Raw genomic sequence first — 22,875 nt, forward strand, 5'->3', positions numbered from 1 at the left:
CTTCTTTAATTTTCCATTTTTGTTCCTTGGATCTATGTTCAAGCAGTTAGGTTATGCTTGAAGGTACTGGCTATGATACCCAATTGTTGGAAATACTAAGAGGAGGTGAATCCGTATTTCTTTTTGTTATTTTATGCCAGTTAAGATCATTTAGTAAAACCAGAACACAAGATATAAAACAAAAGAATGATTTTATTAATGATAACGATGAAGACTCAAATCCTATTTTACAACAAATTAAGTACAATAATGTTCTAGGGCTCCAACCCTAGATGAAGACTCCAATATTCAATTTCAAACCAGGCTCCAACCTTGTGTGAGGACTTAAATCATGTAGGGCTCCAACCTTGTGTGAGGAATCCAATCTTATGGGGATCCAACCCTTTGCTTCAAGATGGGTTTAGTGCTACTTTAGGTATCATATCTAAATAAAAGTCAGATCGGGTGAAATTGTTAGCAGTATCAAAATGCAATGCTTCAACCCACTTCAAAACATGTTGTGTAGAAAAAGAGGCCATGGGTCAAAACCATTATATCATACCATTTTCTCATTTTATTGTTTGCACTACTAAAACTACCATGGTGATTATGAATGATTGGTTAAAATCATTTTGGGCCATTAGATTTGATCCATAACAACTTACTACTACACCTTATTACATAGCTCACAATCATAAACTTAAACGTTAATAGGATTACATTAACAATTTTAAAGAGTTTTAACAATTTATGCGTGGTATTATTAGGTACTAGTGAAGGTTTATAAAGTCCTATTGTTCCATTCTCCTCTTTAAACAGAAAAATAAATAAATTTCCTTTCAAAAGAAGAAAGGAAATGATTGCTTTACAACATCTGACTCTAATTGAGGATAATATTTCCTTGTGAAGTATTAAGAACCATAGATTTGTGACATATCGGTTGGGTCATGGAATCTATTTCATTTTTCCATTTGTTGAGAAATGGCAACAAGAAATTCCAGTTTAAATTTGTCCTCGAATTTAAACTGTGAATTAAAAATCGAATTCTATTCTCATAGCAACTTGTAAATAATTAATTAAGTTTAATTAACTTAATTAGCTTAGGAATTTTGAGTTGGAAGTCTTTCTGAAGTCATGTATATGTTCTCCCTAAGTTTTCAGGGTCCGGGATGAGTTTAATTGTGAGTTGTAATTAGATAACTCAGTTTATTGAGTTATGTTCGGTTAAATTAGTTCCAAATTGTTTAAGGAACTAATAGAGAGTTAACAACCAGTTGGTGCACTAGTGCATCCACGAGTGTCACTCTAGTTAACTAAAAATTCCCTCATTAGAAACTCATGCATTTTGGTTCTGAGAAAGACCTAGTTGAGACTAGAGTGTAGGGATAGTGTACTAGCAGTTTTATGATTTACTGAGTTGTAGAGGTCATGCATGCAATCAGGAACTGGACCTAGTTTGGATTGCGTAGTTTTGGAAGCATTGGATTCCCATTAATATGGGCTATTTATACATAGGAATTTCACAAGGAAATAGGGGCTCAGAGGGCAGCAAAATTGGCTAAGTGTTGACTAAGAGCTTGCTTGTGAGCTGAGAGAGTTGAGCATACTTGTGTGGAATTTTTCTAGTGAGAACAAGATTTGTATCTTCACTCATATTTCTGATTAATGCAATATAGGTAGTGGGGTTTTGAGCAATGGTTTTCCACAGATAAATCTTGTGTCATGTGCCATTGATTTATCTTCTTCTTGTTCATATTGTTTTCATCAATCTATTGGCTTCCGCTGGTTGAAAGTAGAAGTAGATTCTTGTCCTGTGCTTTAGTACATTGCATGAGCTTGTGAATCTACAGGAAATTCTACATGGTATCAAAGTTGAAGACATTATAATAGAGGAGATTTCAAAGTTTTTAGTTTTGGGTTATAGGTGAAATTCGAATTTGAAATACATACTTCAGGATTGGTAGATGGCATTCTACGGTTTGCAGCTCGAGTATGCCTTGGAAGGCAGCTTGAATTTTATAGCCTGGAGGGACAGAATGGAGGTTGTGCTAGAGGATAATGGCTTGAAGGAATTCGTTGATCAAGAAATTCCTAAGCCAGCAACATCGGATGCACAAAATTTGGTCGAATGGAAGAAGTGTGTGGCGAAGGCGAGGTGGATAATCCTTGAGGGAGTTCGAGACCACATTGTCTCGAGTCTCCATGGAAAGGAAACTTCGTATGCTATGTGGAAAGCATTGATGAACTTGTATCAATACAATAGTGACTAAAGGAAATTGGCATTGAAGGACAAAACTCGAAAAATCAAAATGGAGAAAGGCGATACTATTCCAAAATACTTGACCAAGTTCACTCAGTGTTGTGATGAACTTGGAAGTGTGGGAATAACGGTTTTCGAGGATCTTCTAGGACTCCCAAAGAGTTGGCATAGTTATTAGGACTCTGTCAATGGTCGGGAGAAGCTGCCAGATTGGGAATGACTGTGGTTGGATTTGATGCAGGAGGAGATCAGGAGGAACACGAGGGATGGTTCTTCATCAAATACTAATGATGAAGAGAATTGTGCCTTAACAATTAAGGCGAAGAAGAGGAAAGGGAAAGCTTCCCATTCCAAATCAAATTCTTATCATGGAGGTAAGAAGAAAGACATGACGAAAGTTAAGTGCTTTCACTGTCATGAGCTGGGCCATTTTGCTACAAATTTTCCACTCAAGAAGTCCAAGAAGAAGTCCTCGGGAGGAGCGTCGGGTGAGGCTTTTTCCTCTCAATTTGAATTGGAATTTTCCCTCATTTAATGCATGGTGTCATCAAATGGGAAGTGTGTGTTAATTAGATAGTGGAGCTTCATTCCACATGACTTGAGACAAGGAGTTATTCAGTGACCTGGAGGAGAAAGATCTCCATATTCATATCGAGATGGGTGACGATGGGAAGTATAGTGCTACTGGATTGGGCATGGTTACTTTTTAGAGGGACCATGGGGCTCCACTCACCTTGAAGAATGTTATGTATGTGCTCGGTCTCAAGAAGAACTTGGTATCCATTACCATGCTTGAGGATAGAGGCTACGATGTGATCTTCTCAGAAGGAAAGGCGTTCCTTTGACACATAGCCACGAGCAAAGTAAAGAAGAAAGGGATTCGTGTGAAGAATCTATATAAGCTGGAGGTAGAGGAGTGTGTTACTTTGAGCATAAAAGTAGAAAGGGTGTAGAGTCGAGACGTTGGCGAGTTGTGGCACAGGCGATTAGGCCACTTACTTCATGGGGCTTTGAATATATTATAGTAGCTCTCTACGGTCCTCCTAAAGGTACACTTGAGCAAGTTGATACTTTGGGAAAATACACCAAGTCTTCCTTTCATGATAGAGACTATCGAGCAGAGGCTATTTTAGAGAAATTCCATTCAGATGTGTGTGGACCATTCTCGACAGCATCCACGGCCAGACACAGGTATTATGTTATATTTGTTTACAACTTTTCTCGAAAATACTAGATATTTTTCATGCAGAAAAAGGATCAAACCTTCACAAAGTTTTGTGAGTTTAAAGCATTGGTGGGGAAAGAGTTGGGCAAGAAGGTTAAAGCTCTACGAAGTGATAACAGTGGTGAGTATGTCTCAAATGAGTTTAATAACTTCTGTGTAGCGGAAAGGATTAAATGGGAGTTGACGGCACCCCATAACCCTCAGCAAAATGGGGTGGCTGAGAGGAAGAACAGAAGCATAGTAGGGGAAGCAAGGGCGATGTTGCATGATCAGGGCCTACCACTACACTTGTGGGTTGAGGCATGCAACACAGCGGTTTATGTTCAGAATCGTAGCCCACATCGGATACTTGAGATGAAGACACCAAAGGAGGCTTATTTTGGTAAGAGGCCAGATGTTGGTCACTTCATGATTTTTGGGTCATCGGTATATTGCCATGTGACCAAAGATGCACGAAAGAAGCTTGAGCTAACATCAGAGTTGGGGATATTTGTGGGGTACACTGATACACCTCACAACTATCGGGTGTACTTGCTGACCAGCAAGATGACAGTGGTTCGCAGGGATGTCAGATTCAATGAGGAGAAGGCCATGCGAGTTTCCCTTGAGAGGGAGCTTGAGATACATGTCGTTGAGGAGATTTTAGCTCCTAAGGTTAAGGAGCCTCGGATTTATGTGAAGTAGCCACATGGAAAGGATCTGGGAGTGGAGACATCCACTCAAGCAGAGTCTTCCAGAGAGGGAAGAAAGCACACCAAAGAGGCTGACATATTGTTGGATGATGCACGAGAGAATGTGGGAGCACCCACTTCTTAGCGCAGGCAGAGGAGGTCACCTAAGAGGTACACTGGATACATGGCTCTTATGGGCGAATGTGTTGTGACATAGCCATATTCCTTTAAGGAAGCAATGCAACAATCGGTTTGGGTTGATGCCATGGTGGAGGAGTATGACTCCATAGTTCATAATAGTGTTTGGGATGTGGTCTCGAGACTAGAGGACAAGTCAATGGTGAGATCCCGTTGGCTTTACAAGGTAAAGCAAGCTGCAGATGGTAGTGTGGAGAAGCATAAGGCTAGATTTGTGGCCCATGGCTTTTCACAAGTAGAGGGGATTGGCTATGATGAGACATTTTCTCCTATTGCAAGGTACTCATCGATCATATATATATTGGCACTATCAGCACAGATGGGTTGGAAGATACATCAGATGGATGTGAAGACAACCTTTTTAATAGCACTATTGAGGAAGAGGTGTACATAGAGCAGCCTGAAGGTTTTGAAGCCTTTGATCGTGAGTCACGTGTGTGCCAGCTCAAGAGAGAGTTGTATGGGATGAAGCAAGCATCTCATGCTTGGTACACCATGATAGATAGCTACTTCACCGGGTTGGGCTTCATGGAGAGTGAAGAGGATGAAAATCTGTACCACATAGAGGTGGAAGGTAAATTGTTGATAATTGTATTTTATGTTGATGATCTCATATTGACAAGTGATGATCAATTGATCAAATCTTGCAAGGAGGACTTTGCAAGAGAGTTTGAGATGAAGTACTTGGGGCTCATGCATTACTTTATGGGCATGGAAGTATGGCAGGGTCATGGGGAGTTGTTTGTGTCTCAAGAGTCAAGGAAAGTATACCAACGAGATACTCAGGAGGTTTCACATGGAGAGCTGCAAGCCTATGGAGACTCCTCTTGCAGATAACTAGAGGAAGGAGGATGCTACTTCAGGGGAAGTAGTGGAAGCTATTGTTTACAAGCATATTTTGGGTTCACTCATGTATTTGGTGAACACGTGACCGGATATGTGCTATGCAGTTAAGCAGCTTACTTAAGCAATGGTTAGGCCTACCAAGTTGTATTGGAAGGCGTCAAAGCATGTGTTGAGATACCTTGGGGGCACTTCTCAGTATGGATTATGGTACAGAAGAACAGAGGGAGTGAAGCTTCAAGGCTTCACCGATGCAGATTGGTCAGGGATTCCATCTGACTAGAAGTGCACATTGGGAGGGATCTTTAGTATTAGGTCAGAGGCAATTTCTTGGCACAGTAGGAAACAAAGATCAGTTGCACTCAGTTCGGCAGGTAAAGTACATGGCTGCAAGTCAGACAACATGTGAGGCCATTTGGATGAGGAAGATCCTGGTTGGTTTTTTTGGTCAGCAAATGGATCCAACTGTGATTTACTACGATAATCAAAGTTGTATCAAACTCTCTGAAAATCCAATTTTTCATGATCGGTCCAAGCATATTGATATTTGATATCATCATCTCAGAGATTGTGTATTGAGGCAGATTATGTTGTTAGAGTACATTCCCACGGAGGAGAAAGATGTTGACATTTTGACAAAGGCATTGTCAAGATGTAAATTCGAGTTTCACAAAGACATGATCGGGGTAGTTGATAATCCCTTTCTTGTTGAGAGGGAGTGTTGAGAAATGGCAACAAGAAATTCCAGTTTAAAATTTTCCTTGAATTTAAATTGTGAACTAAAATTGAATTATGTTCTCATTGAAACTTGTAAATAGTTAATTAAGTTTAATTAACTTAATTAGCTTAAGAATTTCGAGTTGGAAGTCTTTCTGGAGTCATGTATATGTTCTCTCTACGTTTTAGGGGTCTAGGATGAGTTTAATTGTGAGTTGTAATTAGATAACTTGGTTTATTGAGTTATGTTCAGTTAAATTAGTTCCAAACTGTTTGTGGAACTAATAGAGAGTTAACAATTAGTTGGTGCAATAGTGCATCCACAAGTGTCACTCTAGTTAACTAAATTTTCCCTCATCAGAATCTCATACATGTTGATTCTAAGAAAGACCTAGTTGAGACTAGAGTGCAGGGACAATGTACTATCATTATATGATTTATTGAGTTGTACAGATCATGCATGAAATCAAGAACTCGACCTAGTTTGGATTGCACAATTTTGGAAGCACTAGATTCCCATTAATATGGGTTATTCATTCATATGAATTGCGCAAGGAAATAGGGGCTTGGAGGGCAGTGAAATTGGCTAAGTGTTAGCTAAGAGCTTGCTTGTGAGCTGAGAGATTTGAGCATACTTGTGCGGAATTGTTCTAGTGAGAACAAGCTTTGTATCTTCACTCATATTTATGATTAATGCAATATAGGTAGCGGGGTTTTGAGCAGTGGCTTTCCCCATATACATCTTGTTTTATGTGCCATTGATTTATCTTCTTCTCGTTCATATTGTTTTCATCGATCTATTGGCTTTCACTGGTTGAAAGTAGAAGTAGATTCTTATCCTGTGCTTTAGTACATTGCATGAGCTTATGAATCTACAAGAAATTCTACACCCTTTACATATGTAAAATAGAGGATGGTTATCAAATTAATATCATCAATCCGCTGATCAAATTCTAATAAATGCAATGTGATCAAAATTGAAATCAATTCATAATTTAGCAAGATATGTTATGTACTTTTTGTAATTTTATATAACTTGTTGTTTGATTTATTTAATGAAATTTAATTATATCCTTCATAATGAACATATATTTCATGTATTGTGTTCTTTGAACTTTTTGTGAACATGGCCAATTGTTCAGATGATTATATGGTTTATTGAAGAGTTTAGCATGTGATGTAGGGGCATGAGGCTTAAAGACAAAAGGCTTCATTTTATTCCAAAAATCCAAAAACAGTTTACAAGCAAAGGAGTGGGATCCTTTAGCTATCAATTTACAAAGTTTTCTAGATAGGAATTAAGTTAGAATATAGTTATTGAGTGATTTTGTAATTAATCCAAGTAGTTCAGACTTAGTTGAGTTTCTCAAGGAGAATATCAAGCAATTTAGGTAATTATCTAGGATTAGATAGATTCGATCCATAGATTGAGGATCGGATTGTTGGATGTAAAGTATTTATGTAAGTTTTGAACAATTGTAAGAGGATTTGGCTGGATTTGAATTAGACTGTAAAAGGATTGAAATACTTCTGTATCTCTGTGTATTCTTGCATAATTGGTCAATCCCGGAGGGTGGAGTTCCTTTGAAATATCTTTGTGTATTGTTAATTTTCAATTGGTCGGTAGAATTAGAATTCTATATGAACTGGTGTTATTGCGTTTAAGTTCCTCACTCATTGTGTGTTAAGCTAAATTGAATAATTTCGAAGTACAGTGTTTTAGGTTAGCCAAATTCTGAATTCCTTAGTGAAGAGCTAAACCTGGTGGAAGCACCAAAGTCATAGCGGAAGGAGGAAAAAGTCGGATAAACTGTGAATACATCGGAGAATCCTAGAGTCGTCAAATCGACAGAACCGTTAGATCAACGGTAGTCACGTGCAAGTCAGAGTCAAGGTTTAACCCAAAACCGGATCCGGTATTTTATTAAATTGGGTTAATAGTATAATTGATTAGGTATGTCCGATTAGAGGAGCGATATCCAATGGATATCGCATGGAAAAGTGAACGGGGGTTAATAAAATTTTCGGACCCAATGAGCAATTCAAGTGTGGCTTAATTCCATTGAAGTCCAGACAATTGTAGTCATCCGATGGGGAGGTCGTGATCCAACGGTGGTCATGCAGTAAAGGTCTACGGGGTTTAATTCAGATTGCGGACCCGAGGAGTTTTATCAACAGAAACGTTATTTTCTTTCGGTTCCGGTAAGTGGAGTTTCTGCTAATTTTCGAGTAAATTTAGCATTTCGGCTATTTTTAGATAAATAACTAAATTTGGAGGCGGATGACTGAAACTCCAAGGGAAATTGGAGAAGAACTTCCACCTGCACTTGAGGAGATCGTTTCAGGATTTGAACGATTATCCATTACACCTGCACCTAGGCCACCAGTTGTGGTATCAGAGGAGCTTACTGACACTGAACAAGATCTCAAGGATCAGAAAAAGAAATCCAATATGGCCTTCAGAGTTGGAGGAAGAGGTGGTGGTCGAAGAAGAGGAAGACCAGTTGCAAATGTTGAAGTGTTGGAAGCTATGCAACAGATGCAGGCTAGATTGGAAGCAATGGAAATGGGAAGAGATACAGATGTTGGAGATGTCAGTGAACCTGAAGCTGAAGCTGCAGAAGAAGAGGAACCTGTAGATGTAACTCCTGAGATGAGATTCTTTAAGTCAGTATTGAGGTCCACATCTAAGCCCAGACTAGAAGTTTCAATTTATATAGGAAGCTTAAGCCCTGAGGAATTGATAGATTGGATAAATGACATGGAGAAATTCTTCGATTATGAAGAAACAGAAGAGGGAAAGAAAGTGAAGTTTGTTGTCACCAAATTGAAAGGACATGCAGCACTTTGGTGGGATGGAGTGCAGGCAGAAAGAAGAAGACTTGGCAAACAACCAATTAAGAATTGGAACAGGATGGTGGAAAAATTGAAAAGTAAGTTTTTGCCAAGTGATTATCAGTAGACATTGTTTAAACAGATGCGGAATCTTAGACAGAGATCTATGACAGTAAAGGAATACACAGAGGAAATTTACAAAGTAAGCATAAGAGCAGGACAAATCCAAGATACAGATGAGAAGGTTTCAAGATATGTAAATGGACTCAAAATGGAGATCTAATATGAGATAAGTGTATTGTCTCCTAAAACAGTAGAAGAGGTTTATCAGATGGTACTAAAGGCTGCAGAAAAACTCATGAGGAAGTAGTCTGCCAGGAAATAGAGGTACTTTCTGAGGAAGGGGAAGTCAAGGTGGTAGAGGGAGATCTATAGCACCTAGAGATGGAGCTAGCAGCAACTCAAGTCAGCATGCACCCATAGGAGGTGATGCAAGTGGAAGAGGGAGTTTTTCTAAAGGAAGAGGAGGCAAAGGCAGAGGAAGAGAAGTCAAATGTTACAGATGTAACAAGCTGTGACACAGAGCTTATGTGTGCCCAGAAAACATAGGAATGAATCGGAGGAATACAATTGTTGCTAATACTGAAGAGGAAACAACAAAGATAATAGAAGAAGAAAATCTACCAGAGAAAGGAGAGTCTTTGGTAGTTAACAAAGTTGTACTAAAGCCAGCGAAGGAATTTGTTGAACCAGCACAAAGAAATACCTTGTTCAGGACTGTGTGCAAGGTTCAAGGGAAGTGTTGTCAGATGATAATTGATAGTGGTAGTACAAATAATTTTGTTTCCACAGAAGTGGTGGAGCAGTTGAATTCAAAAACCAAGTGATCCAGATGGATATTGGTGGCCACCTATCAAATCCACTTGGACCCCCACCATTGTTTCTTTCAGCTTTTCAGTTTCCTTAATTGTAGCATAGTTTATCATTTTTAGCAGCGTTTCGGGTCCTGAACTTTCGTAGTCGTTTTGAGGCCCTAAATGACATTTTTTGGGAAAACTGGTGGCTGAGCTAAAGGTTTCAGAATTAGATGCATGTTCTGACTCTGAGTCAAAATCCAACAAGGGGAATGACAAAGGGAAGCATATTATCGATGCAGAGCCCAACGCCATCGTTGCCACCATGAAGATCCAGAAGGAGGAACCCGAATATCCAGAGGAGAAGGAGCATCTCTTCCACTCCTAGATGTGGGTAAAGGGCTCCCCGCTACAGTTCATTGTCGATAGTGAGAGCCAAAAGAACCTCATTTCGATAGAGGTCGTGAAGCGGCTGGGCTTACCAACCACAGCACATCCACAACCGTACACCATTAGGTGGCTTCACCAAGGATGGGATCTTTGCGTGAGCCAGCAGTGTCGCATTCCATACAGCATCAAGCCCTTCACAGATGAGGTATTGTGTGACATTCCCCTTGAAGTTTGTGATGTATTATTAGTACAACCATACTTTTGGAAGCGACATGCTGTGTATGAAGCAAGGCCCCATGCTATTATTGTTACTTTGGGAAATAAGTTGTACAGGATACCGGAGGTAGCATCACCTACCGCCATCTCTTTGGTTACTGCAAAACAATGCGGTAAGCTCATTTCCAAAACAGTAAATTATTTTTCCTAATGATACGTCCTCAAGGAAAGAAGAAGATGGTGGCCACGACCTCCAAACAGGGCCCCTCCGCACAACAACTACAGATGGACAAGATCGCGAAGGCGTACGAGGACATCTTCACCTCTCCCATAGGGGTTCCTCTCCACTGTCAGGTTAAGCACTCCATCAATCTGAACCCAAGTGCGCTGCTACCCAATGGGCCAATCTATCGGTGCTCCGTTCTGGAGAATGATAAAATCAAGAGGTAGATTCAGGAGCTGCTCCAGAAAGGTCACATCCATCCGAGTTCGTCGCCCTGTGCGAGCCCAATCGTGTTGGTATAGAAGAAGGATGGGACTTGGAGACTCTGTATTGACTATCGGGTGCTGAACAAGATCATTGTCCGTAAAAGGTACCTAATCCCATGGATTGATGACATCTTGGACCAGCTAAAGGGGGAAAAATATTTCAGCAAGATCGATTTGAATTAAGGATATCACCAGGTACCAATCGAACCCTCCGATGTGTGGAAGACTATCTTCAAAGCCAAGGAGGGCCTTTTCGAATGGTTGGTTATGCCTTTCGAATTGACGAATGCTCCTGCAACCTTCAAGAGGCTAATGGATGACATATTGTGGCCATTCACCAAATCATTTGTAGTGGTATACTTGGATGACATCCTGATCTTCAGCCAAAGTTGGGAAGAGCACCTCCACCACATCCAACAAGTTCTCCAAACACTGCGGCAACACAAGTTATGTGCCAATTTGGAGAAATGCACTTTTGGCATGACCCAGGTTCAGTATCTGGGATACGTTATTGATGAACAGGGGTGCATTTGGATCCAGCCAACATCTAAGTCATTCAAGATTGGCCATCTCCAACCACTCTGACAGAGCTCCGCAGCTTTCTAGGTTTTTCCAACTTCTACCGCAGGTTCGTGTTGGGATTTTCTCATATCACTTGGCCCTTGAGTCAAGTCACCAAGGGAGGAGCGAAAGCAAAATTCTTTTGGTCTGAATCTCAATAGAAGGCATTCACAGAGTTGAAATATCACCTCTGCTCGACACCAGTGCTTGCATTACCAGACTTGCAACAACCATTTGAGGTCGAGACAGATGCCTCTGACTATGCTATTGGGGTAGTCCTTACTCAACACGGGCATCCAGTGGCATATCACAATGAGACACTTTCAAACACAGTCCAAAAGTATCCCACTTATGACAAAGAGATGTATTCCATTGTGCAGGCATGTCGACAATGGAAGCATTACATTTTGGGGAAGGAAACGGTCATCCACACAGACCACCAACCCCTGTAGTTCATACAAACCCAAAGGAAATTGCAGAATGATCGCCACCAGAAGTGGTCCACATACCTACAACAGTTCCATTTGAATATCAAGTATAAGAAGGGCAACACCAATAATGTTGTAGATTGCCTCAGTCGACCACCGATCATGGCATTAACCACTATGCTCAACTCTTGTGGGCACGAGACCTCTGATTGGCCACTTCTCTACAAAAACGACCCAGAATTCGGCCACACATATCAGACACTCTTGGAGGGTCAGCATGTTCTAGATTTTCACCTCTAGGATGCCCTGTTATGCCTTCTGGGTCACCTTTGTGTTCCTTCAAGCGAGAGTGCCAAGATGATTTGGAAAGCACACTACAGTCGCGCTGTTGGGCATTTCGGGTCGAGAAAATGGTGGCAGTACTGTAGAAGTATTTCTATTAGCCAAATCTTCGAAAAGATGTCGGGAAGTACATCAGATCATGCACTGCCTATGCCATTGCTAAACCAACCATCAAGGTGCAAGGCCTCTATACTCCACTGCCTACCCCGAGTCGACCTTGGGAATCCATCTCCATGGATTACATGTCAGGCCTTCCTTCCACTAAGCATGGAAACGACTGTGTTTTTGTGGTCGTCGACAGGTTCTCGAAGATGGCCATTATGGCAGTCTGCAAGAAGAATATTACAGCACAAGCCACTACTAAACTCTTCTTTGAATGAGTGTGGGTACACTTTGGGATCCCACAGCCTATCATCTCAGATCGAGACAGCAGGTTCCTCAGTACATTTTGGTCCAGTCTCTGGTCGATGCTGGACACCAAGCTCACTAAGTCCACAGCCTTCCATCCTCAAACTGATGGTCAGACAAAGGTTGTCGACAAGATGATCGTACACATTCTGCGCATGTACAACTCAAAGCATCCTCGCACATGGGACGAGATCCTCCCCTATGTTCAGCACAGCTACAATCGGGCTCTCCATAGCTCGACTGGCCACAGCCCTTTTCAGGTGGGCTTGGGATTCCAGCCACTATGTCCCATTGATGTGGCCATGCCATTTGCAGCTACTCACGTAGATTCGGCTCATGTCCAATCCAAAACAGATAAGGCAAACAACTTCATTGAACACATCCAACATATTCTCCAGCAGGTCCATGACATTCTAGAGAAATAAAATTCCAAGTACACGCAGTGACATGATCAACATCGAGTGCCACACAAGTTTCAGGTGGGCGACAAAGTCTGGTTGCATTTGCAAAAGGAACGCCTTACCGAAGCCTATCAGAAACTCAGACCACTCCGATAAGGTCCTTACACCATTACCAAGGTTGTGGGAGAGAATGCATTTGAGTTCAGCATTTCTCCATTCCTTGGCCTGCACCTAGTGTTCAATGTGGACCGCCTTTGGCCATACTTTCCACCATTACTAGACACATTTGACATTGCAGAACATCTCACACCCATAGAGTTAAATCCAGATTGGATGGAACAAGCTGCAACTAATCAGATCATGGACACACAGATCAAGCACACTTGCCAGCAGAATTTCCAACTGTATCGAGTTGTAAAAGCAGGCCAACTCCTTCACCAGGGCAAGTGGCTCACCAGGAACCAAGTTCAGCAGAAGTTTCCTCATCTCATGGAGGAACTCAATGCAATGGGGACCATTGCTTCCTAAGGGGGGAGGAATGATCCAGGTGGATATTAGTGGCCACCCACCAAATCCATTTGGACCCCCACCATTGTTTCTTTCATCTTTTCAGTTTCCTTAATTGTAGCACAGTTTACTATTTTTAGGAATTTTTCGGGTCCTGAACTTCCTGAGTTGTTTTGAGGCCCTAAACGACGTTTTTTGGGAAAACTAGGAGCAACATGGGTTCATGAACTAATGTTGCTCATCCCAAAGTTGTATTTCTCGGATAGATCCTTCTAACGAGATATTGTGCACGTCAAATGGAGATCGTATGCCAAAGTTATGACCCTGGGAAGTTGATGTACCAATCAACCCAAACGGGGCCCATAGTTTGGTGTTTCATCTTCTAGGGTTAGGTTTTTGGATGTTTATGGTTTTCCATTGTCTCTCAACAATAAATAGGCCTTCGAGCCTCATTGTAACACAGTTCAGAGGCATGTAGCCGCCACACCTCTTCTCAAAGATAAGCTACCATCGCCCTAGCTGGTTTATTTCCATTTCTGTTTGTAAGCATATTTCAGTATTTTACATTAATGAAATGAAGTATTATTTCCACTGCATCTTTGTGTTTATGGTTATCTCTGTAATTTGTTGTGTTCCTGTTTAAACCTGGATCACCAAGAAACACCCAACACCTTACAAGGTGTCATGGCTTCAAAAGGGATATCAGTTAATAGTGAATGAGCAATGTGAAGTAGAGTTGCAGTTGGGAAAATACAGAGACAAAATTATGTGTGATGTGATGCCTATGGATGTGTGTCACATATTGCTGGGAATACCTTGGCAGTATGACAAAGGAGCTATGCATGATGGAAAGAGGAACACATATAAATTTAGCAAAGATGGTGTTAATCATACATTGTTGCATATGGAGGAAGAAGATTCATCAAGGAAACATGATCCAAAGACCCTTTTTCTGAGTGGAAAGGAGTACTTGCAGTAGATGGAAGAGGATGAGGTGAATTTTGCATTGATTTGCAAGTCCAAGGTAGTAATTACTTCCACAAAATTTTTTGATTTACCAATTGAAATTCAAGAGATGCTAGACAGATATTGTGATATCATTGTAGATGATTTGCTTGATGAATTACCACCCATTAGAAAAATCAGTCATCAAACAGATTTGATTCCAAGAGAAAATCTACCTAATAAAGCAGCTTACAAGATGACCCCCACAGAGAATGAAGAAATCAGGAAACAGGTTCAGGAACTGTTAGACAAGGGATTGGTTAGAGAGAGTTTGAGTCCTTGTGCAGTGCCAATAGTCTTGAGCCCAAATAAAGATGGAGGTTGGAGAATGTGCATTGATTCAAGATCAATCAATAAGATAACAATCAGGTACAGATTTCCTTTACCTAGAATTAAAGATTTGATGGATTGTTTGAGTGGGGTTAGATATTTTACAAAGTTAGACTTAAAAAGTGGTTATCATCAAATCAGAATTAGAGAGGGAGAAGAGTGGAAACTACTTTTAAGGCCAATGAAGGATTGTATGAATGGATGGTAATGCCTTTTGGGTTGTCAAATGCTCCTAGTACATTTATGAGGCTCATGAATGAAGTTTTGAAAGAATTTATTGGTAAATTTGTAATAGTATATCTTGATGATATATTAGTTTACAGTAAATCAAAAGAGGAACATGTGAGACATCTGAATTATGTCTTACAGAGGCTACAACAAGAGAAGTTACTGTTAAATTTAAAGAAATGTTCATTCATGAAAGAGGAGTTGGTGTATTTGGGTTTTGTTGTTTCTACTGATGGGTTAAAGATGGATCCAGAGAAGATCAAGGCTATCATGGAGTGGCCTTCACCAAAAAGTGTCTTTGAGGTAAGAAGTTTTCATGGTCTTGCTAGCTTTTATAGGAAATTCATAAGGAATTTTAGTAAGATCAATGCTTCAATTATTGACACTATAAGGAAGGACAGACAGCAAGCAGAAAAGAACTTCCAGCTGTTGAAGAGGAAAATTACTGAGAAACCTATTTTGATTTTGCTTGATTTTAATAAACCTTTTCAAGTGAAGTGTGATGCTAGTGGAGAAGCCATTGGAGCTGTTTTAAGTCAGGAAGACAGACCTGTAGCGTATTTTAGTGAAAAGTTGAATGAGTCAAAGAAGAAATATTCTTCTTATGACAAGGAGTTTTATGCAGTAGTGCAGTCTTTGAAGAAGTGGAGACATTACTTGATGTCTAAAGAGTTCATACTGTATTCAGATAACCATGCCTTGCAGTACATTATGCAACAGCCAAAGCTTAACCAGAAGCATGCAAAATGGGTAGAATACCTTCAAGGTTTTAATTTTGTGTTAAAACATATAATTGGTCAATCAAACAAAGTTTTAATTTTGTGTTAAAACATATAATTGGTCAATCAAACAAAGTAGCAGATGCCTTAAGTAGGAAAAGTATTTTAGTGCAAGAAAGTCAAATTCAAGTGTTGGGTTTTGATTTTCTTAAAGAATTATATGAAGAAGATCTAGATTTTAAAGAGGCATTTGAAGCTTGTAGAAACCCTGTTTTGTTAGACAGAAGCAAGTGGTTGGATTATTTCTTGCAAGAGGGGTTGTTATTTAAAAGAAATCAACTGTGCATACCAAATTGTTCTATGAGAGAAAATTTGATCAAGGAGAAACATAGTGGTGGACTTGGAGGACATTTTGGTGCAGACAAGACTTATGAGCAGTTGAACCGGTTTTATTTTTGGCTGAAGATGAGAGCTAAAGTGGAAAAGTATGTGAAGAATTGTAAAGTCTGTCAGTATGCAAAAGGAAGGAGCCAAAACACAGGTTTGTACATTCCATTACCTATTCCAGATAGGCCTTGGGATATGGTAAGTATGGATTTTGTTTTGGGTTTACCAAAAACTCAAAGGGGACATGATTCAATTTATGTAGTAGTTGACAGATTTTCAAAAATGGCACATTTTATTCCATGTTATAAAACCAGTGATGCTACTCATGTTGCTAACTTGTTTTTTAAGGAGATTGTAAGGTTGCACAGGTTACCAAAGAGCATTGTTTCAGACAGAGATACCAAATTTGTTGGACATTTCTAGAGGACCTTGTGGAGGAAACTTGGTACTAAACTGAGTTTCAGTTCTGCATATCATCCTCAGACTGATGGACAGACTGAAGTTGTGAACAGAAGCTTGGGTAATCTTCTGAGAAGTCTTGCAGGTGAACATCCAAAACAGTGGGATCAAGTATTGGCACAGGTTGAATATGCTTATAATGATTCTCCTAACAGGAGTACAGGGCAGAGTCCATTCCATATAGTTTATGGAATGCACCCAAGAGGAGTATCTGAATTGAGAGATTTGGGTAAAGTTGAAATGAGGAGTGCTCAAGGAGAAGAATTTGCTTCAGAGATTCAAGCAGTACATGAACAGGTAAAACAATAGCTACAGGACAACAACATAAAGTACAAGAATAGAGCAGACTTGAAGAAGAGGGAAATAAATTTTGAGGTTGGAGATTTGGTTTTGGCACATTTAAGGAAAGAAAGATTTCCAAAAAGGGAGTATAACAAATTAAAATTCAAGAAGATTGGACCATGCAGAGTTTTAAGGAAATTTTCAGCAAATGCATATGAAATTGAATTACCCCCTGGAATTGGAATATCCCCAATTTTCAATGTTGTTGATTTGTACAGGTATGAAAAGGGACAGGAAAATGAACAACAGAAGAAAAGGAAAAACAAGAGGTGGATTGGGTAAAGCAATTACCTATAGCAAAGACATTGCAACCAGAGAAGATATTGGATAAGAGAGTGTTTAAGAAAACAAGGGGATAGGAGTATTTTTAGTACTTGGTCAAGTGGAAGAATCAACCAATTGTTGATGCTACCTGGGTAACAGAAACCATGTTACACAAGTTGGGCCATTCTGTAGAAGAGCTCGTGGACAGGAGCCAATGAAGAATTGTGTTCTCAGGAGCCTGATGCAGGAGCATGAGGCTTAAAGACAAAAGGATTCATTTTATTCCAAAAAGCCAAAAACAATTTACAAGCAAAGGAGTGGGATCCTTTAGCTATCAATTTACAAAGTTTTCTAGATAGGAATTAAGTTATAATATAGTTATTGAGTGATTTTGCAATTAATCCAAGTAGTTCAGACTTAGTTGAGTTTCTCGAGGAGAATATCAAGCAATTTAGGTAATTATCTAGGATTAGATAGATTCGATCCATAGATTGAGGATTGGATTGTTGGATGTAAAGTATTTATGTAAGTTTTGAACAATTGTAAGAGGATTTGGCTGGATTTGAATTAGATTGTAAAAGGACTGAAATACTTTTTTATCTCTGCATATTCTTGCATAATTGGTCAATCCTATAGGGTGAAGTTCCTTCGAAATATCTCTATGTATTGTTAATTTTCAGTTGGTCGGTAGAATTACAATTCTATATGAACCGGGGTTATTGCGTTTAGGTTCCTCACTCACTGTGTGTTAAGCTAAGTTGAATAATTTTGAAGTACAGTGTTTTAGGTTAGCTAAATTCTGAATTCCTTAGTGAAGAGATAAACCTGGCGGAAGCGCTAAAGTCATAGCGGAAGGAGGAAAAAGTCAGATAAATTGTGAATACACCAGAGAAGCCTAGAGTCATCTGATCGACAAAACCATTAGATCAACGGTAGTTTCGTGCAAGTGAGGGTCGACGTTTAACCCAAAATCGGACGCAATATTTTATTAAACTGGCTTAATAGTACAGTTGATTAGATTCGTCTGATTAGAGGAGCGAGATCCAACGGATATCGCATGGAAAAGTGAACGGGGGTTAATAAAATTTTCAGACCCAATGAGCAATTCAAGTGTGGCTTAATTTCGTTGAAGTCCGGACAATTGTAGTCATCTGATGGGGAGGTCGTGATCCAACAGTAGTCGCGCAATAAAGGTCTATGTGGTTTAATTCGGATTGTGGACCCGAGGAGTTTTATCAACGGAACGTTATTTTCTTCTGGTTCCGATAAGTGGAGTTTCTGCTAATTTTCAGGTAAATTTAGCATTTCGGCTATTTTTAGAGAAATAGCTAAATTTGGAGGCGAATGAATGAAACTCCAAGGGAAATTGGAGAAGAAATTCCACCTACACTTGAGGAGATCGTTTCAGGATTTGAACAATTATCCATTACACCTGCACCCAGGCCACCAGCATGGAATACTGAAAGAAGGAATTAGGAGAAGGAAATGATAATGATAAGAATTATAAATCAAGAATCCTTCTCAAGGATCATTGGAGTCATAGATTAGGATATAAAACTTCTATTGAATAAATTTTTGCCATTAATGTCAAAGTTATTATATCATTGATATTATAAGTATCTAAGTATATCGAAAAGGGGTTCTTGTGGAAAAGGAAAAGTCACAAAGTGAAATGGTCATTTCAAACTCATGGTTTAGGAAGTCCATGGCATTTTCCCATGGTATTTAGAAAAGTGAAATAAAAAGGAAAATTAGTTATTTAATTAACAAATTTATGTGACCTTCAGTAAATTAACATGTCTTTTCGTGAAGGGTTGTGATAGTGTATAAAAGGAGAAAGCATTGGGAGGAAAGTTTATGTGAGCAGAAATGTAATTTCTGGAGTGAATGAGTCATCTTTGAACATTTGCTAGAACATTTTTTCTATATTGCTTCAGATGGTGAAATTTTGTGTATAATGAGGAGAGATTAACGAGGACATTTGGTTAAAATTTTATTTCTTGGTTCACTATACTTTTGGAGATATACATTATGGAAATTAGGATTTGTGATTGGTCTTGAAATCTACTTCCAACGAGTTCTCGGGATTTTCACTATAAAATAATTTTTGGAACATTTTAGACTATGAAATTTTGAGGAGGCGAAAGTAACATTTTCGGACACTTGTGATCAAAATTTTGACATTGGTTCATTATAATTTATGAGATATTCCTTGTGGAAATTAGATTTTTGAATGCTCTCAAAATTAGTTTCAAATAAGCCAATTTGACATTTTTTCCATGACTTATTTTCTGAGATATTACAGACTGTGAAATTTTGAGGAGACGAAGATGATATTAGTATATTTGGTAAAAAATTTAAACATTCATTCCTTATACTTTCTGAGATATTCTTTGTGGAATTTAGCATTCCTGAATTCTCGTGAAATAAGTTTCAAACATGTCAATTTTGCATTGTCGCTATAACTTATTTTTTGGGATGTTTAAGACTATAAAATTTCCAAAGATCTATGGAGACATATAGTAGTACATCATGTAAAAAATTCATACTCTCGTTCGTTATACTTTTGGAGACATGCTCTATTGAAATTAGGGTTTCAGAATGGTTCTAAATTAGTTTCAAACATGTTAGCTTGGAAATTTTGATATAACCTTTTTTGGGGGGACTTTTTAGACTATGAAATTTTCAAAGATCTAAGGAGACATTCAGAAGTATCTTAGATAAAAAAATTGGAATCAAAATTACAAAATTAGATACTTGACATTTTTTATAAGTTCTTTCCTAGGAAGAGACCAAAAATAGCAAGCTTTGGGAGAGTTACATAAATTTCATTTGGAAATTAATTTTTTTTTGTCATACTTGGTGAAGGAAAAAGTAGTAAGCATACCTAGTGAAGGTAATGTGAATGTTCTCATACTTTTTACAAGTTATATACACTAAAGAAGATTTTTAATTGAGGGTTGTTACTCAAACAAAGGGATAGGTGTCTCTTCCTAAGTACGTGCTTAGTGGTGGGGATTAGTGTCTCTTCTAAGTTGGTGCTTAGCAGTAGGGATTAGTGTCTACAAATGTTTGTGTGGTAAGGAATGATGTCTCTAGTTGGTTTGTGCTTAAAAATATTTATAGAAGTAGGGTTGGGTGTCTGGAATAGGTTGGTGCCTATGAATATTTGCAACAATGGGGATTGGTGTCTCAAGTACATTGGTTTCTACAAACATATGTAAGAGTAGGTTAGTTCTTACCATGGTTTGTACTAGTGGGCATTGGTGTCCTCACTAGGTTGGTGCCTACAAAGAATTATAACAATATTCTTTGTGGTTATCTCTCGAAATTGTTTCAACTTAAATCTTGTGTTTCATGTTCTACAAGTGATAGGTCTCATATGTGATTATTTTCTTACATTTCATGAATTTTTAAATAAGTAGAAATTGTCTTAAACTTATTCATGCCCCCTCTCTCAGTATAAGTGGATGCTCAACAATTGGTGTTAGAGTAATTTCCTTTAGAAATAGTATAACCTTTGGAAGGTAGATTTCAGAAGCAAACATGGCAAGTTAAGAAGGTTTCTCTAAAATAAAAGCTCAATTGTTCAATATAACAAATTATGCTTTTGGGAATGTAAGGATGCAAATTATCTAATGGATCTTGGATTTGAAAACTGGTAATTTGTTGTGATTGATTATAAATCTACAACAAATGCACCAACAGATCAGGCTGGAAAGAAGGCTATCTTGTGTGGTCTATCAAAATCATAAGTTGTCAAGGTGATGCATTGTGAATCATAAAAAGAAATTTAGGACAAACTTCAAAATATCTATAAAGGTGATAACAAGGTGTTGTAGAAAAACAATAACTCCCCATTTATTATGAACGGGGACCCTTAAACAAAATATTTTTCTTTTTTCTTTTCTTTATAATCCTTTTATGCATATTAAAAATTTTGATATTTAAAAAAATATTTAGAAAACCAAAAAAATGAGAAATTAACTTTGAAAAGTCCTAATTCCCCTTTTAGGCCTTTATATGCCTTAATATAAATAAAATAAAAATAAAATTTGTAAAGCCTAAATGCCAAGAATCACCATAGTCGAGCCTGTTAAATAAAACCATGTATATAATATAAAGAACCTTTTCATTTTGTTTCGCACTCTTTACTAGGTCCCATGCTCCGTGTTATCCTAAAAGAAAAATCTCAGAGTTTTCCCAAGTCCTCCCCTTTTAAAAAACTTGAGACATAAGTTCTAAGATGTACTTCTCTCTAACAATCAACATAAAATTATCCCCATCAATGATTACCATCTCGAAGGTTTCTCCTCAGAGATTTCTTGTTCTTCGCCTATGAAATTCCCTAGGACAACTCAGCAAAGTATGAAAGATCCATTATGCACCATATGTTATGTGGGACCCCAAAACATGTCACTTCATTCGCCCTCATTTCCTTTACTTTCCACGTCACCTTGGAACTCTCTTCTCAGATTTTTTCATGAGGTTCCTCCTTTGGTTTCTTCCAATATCAAATTCCAAGGACACGTCATCTTTGTAAATTTCATTCCTTTATTTGTATTCCTTCACCCATTTCTCCATGTCATTCTCAATTGCTCGCACCCTCCACGTCTTACCAAAATTATAATCTCAGAATTTTTAGAAAGTACGCCTTCATGTCTTCCCTAAGATTGTAATGCTAGGGTGACTCATGATTTCAATGCTAGAACAACAAATAATCAAGCTAGCATCCTTTGTTTCAAAGAGGATACCAATCCTATTTGGCTCACTGAAGAGGAGAATCCCCAATGGGTGAGGTGTTCAGAAGATGACAAAGTTATCAATCATTTTGGAGATGAGTTGCTTACACTGTGTGGGGCTTTCAACTTAATTATTTGCAATGGTCTAGATAGATGGAAAAGGTTTGGGAACTTCACTTGCAACACATACAATGGGGCAAGTGTCGTTGACTATGTGATGTGTTCACAAAGCTTAATAGAAAAGATAGATGAAGTTAGTATTGGAGAGCATATTTGGGACTTAAAATCAGACCATAACCCAATTTTTATAAGGTTAGCATGGTTAGAAGAAAGAGAGCATAGGAGGAAAACCCAATGCTCTCGACAATCACTATCAAGGGGCAAAATTCTTCTAACACAAGAAAATGGCACTATCTTCAAGACAATGTTAGAGAGATTAATCAGAAGGAGAAAATTGGTTTTAAATGCTTCAGTAGCCATGAGTTAAAAAATATAATCCAAAGTGCACTTGAGAAGTGAAAAAGAGCAAAAAATAGGAAATCAGAATCAAATTGCTTTCCTGTAAATGCTTGGTTTGATGAGGAATGAAAAATGGCAAGGAGAATCTTGAAAAAGGCAGGAAAAGTGAAGATGAATGTAAAGTTATACAAGTAGATATTAAAAAGGAAAAAAGATGAGTTCATGCAAACAAGGACAGAAGAGTTAATATATTTAAGCAAGAATAATCCAAAGCTTTTCTAGCAGGAACTACAACCAAGGAAGAAGCAAATTGAAAATAATATTATAGCCAATCAGCGGTTTGAATATGAAAGGAAACTCTATGAGAAAGAATCTGAGGCGGAGTCCCCCCCAGGATCAACACAAATTCAAAGCTCTTCACATTACAGGAGGTGGAGAATGGAATTAAGAAGCTGAAAACAGGAAAGGCAAAGGACTTGGTTGAACTTCAAGCAGAGTATCTAAAATGGGGAATGAACGCTCTTGCACCGCACATCATGAAAATATTCAACAACATCATTCAGCAAGGATTCCCAAGAGACTGGACAACTAGCCTAGCAATACCCCTTTTTAAAAG

Source organism: Pinus tabuliformis, chromosome 8 (assembly GCF_031772625.1).
Source record: "Pinus tabuliformis cultivar Carrire ecotype Pingquan chromosome 8, CPIR1, whole genome shotgun sequence".
Classification (NCBI taxonomy): domain Eukaryota; kingdom Viridiplantae; phylum Streptophyta; class Pinopsida; order Pinales; family Pinaceae; genus Pinus; species Pinus tabuliformis.